Here is a 1,667-nt window from a genome sequence, read left to right as displayed (position 1 = left end):
AAAAAAAAAAAAAAAAAAAAAAAAAAAAAAAAAAAGCAGAAGAAAAATGCTGAGGATCAGTGTGAAAAAATTACTTCCAGATTTGCTTAAAAAACAAACCAAACAACAATCCACAAACCTTTCCTTGCCCAGCTAGAGGACATGTATGATACAGCAGTACACCCGCAATGGAAAATGTGATTGCAGACTAATGATCAGCATGTTGTGACAGTACCACAAATTTAACTGAAACAAGGCAGCCTGACCCTAGCACAGGGATTTCATACAGCACAACCCAGCACAGAGAGATTCCTAAAGGCCCCAGTGTATGGCAGGGCTCTGAGAGGTAAGGGTTAGGTACTGCCTAATAGAAGGTGCATAAGTCACCCTTCAGACCTTAAGAAAATTAGATTAGAGAGATCCAGGTCTGCAAGGGTCATTTGATTACTTCAAAACTTGCTGGTGACTTTTCTCTCTTTCATTTTCACTAGGTTTTCGTGACTTTTGACATTTTTACCATGACAAAATTACAGTCATGACATGCGCATCCGGCAGGCACGCAGGTCAGGATGTGTCTTTGTGGATCCACAGTATCTGTTTGACACTCATATGCCTCTGTTCTACAAACAATCAGGGATGATTTTCTGCCACAAGGAACAGCCACTAAATCTCCCCTTTGCCTTCACCTCTCCTCAAAGGAAACAACAGAACGTACCTTTGCTTTCTCCTCTTGCCCTTACTCTAGTAGTTCAATGCTTTTTCTCACTCAACGTACAGCATTTCTCTCTCTAGCTGTAATGACATGGTGTCTTGTTTTAATCTGTTTTATGCACAATAAGAATAATAAATTGCAGGAATAAAAAAAAACACAAAACCCTCTAGAATTCCAAGATGAAAGCCTAGCTGTAATATCAGTCTCTCAACTTCAGCATCCTCCACAGATGCCTAATGCACTTTCCCCTGCTTGCTCAGCACCTCAGACTGGGCTATCTGAATGCAACAGAAGGAGACTACCCACCTCCCAGTGCTGGATTTATTTTTATCTCTGATTATGGACATGTGGTTTTACAATCTGTAGCGGCTGGGGTGCAGGGGCAGCGAGGAACAGGAGTATGGTGTGTGTCATCCAGCATTGCTCACTGATCTTGCTCTCCTCTAGGCAACAGGAGGAAAAGTGCAAGGTCACTCACGAGGAAAATTTCCCTTTTAGGTCTGAATTCATCAGAATGGAGGTTGTACAGGGGTAGGAAATGAGTTCCCCATTGGAGCCGCAGGGCTGCATGGTGCTGGGCAGACCTCAGCCCGGGATGCAAACCTTGCTCTCCAATTAAACATGAGCTAGAGGAGTGGGAAAGTAGGAAACCACACCACAGCCCGTGGTTCTCTCTGTGGATTATTTGTGCAGTTTCACATGCTCATGCTATATTGCCTTAAATATCGTGCCTTATCACGGTGCCAACACATTGAGGAAGGTAACTAAAAACTTCTAATTTTGTGCCACAAAACAATATTAAGTAAGATTTTTACAGACAGCTGCAAGAACAAGTGAGGTTCATTGTTCCTACTAACTCTCAGTGCACTTAACTCCTTAAAAAGAACTGACAGAGCACTGCAAGCACAAGAGAGGTGACTTTCATCTTGGCAAGAAATATCTCCATACACAGACTGTCAAAAAATAATAGGAAGAA

This window comes from Empidonax traillii, unplaced genomic scaffold (genome assembly GCF_003031625.1).
Source record: "Empidonax traillii isolate 1590-97213 ecotype Southwest subspecies unplaced genomic scaffold, ASM303162v1 scaffold36:size2505666, whole genome shotgun sequence".
Classification (NCBI taxonomy): Eukaryota; Metazoa; Chordata; class Aves; order Passeriformes; family Tyrannidae; genus Empidonax; species Empidonax traillii.
Note: the sequence above shows the minus strand (reverse complement) of the source record.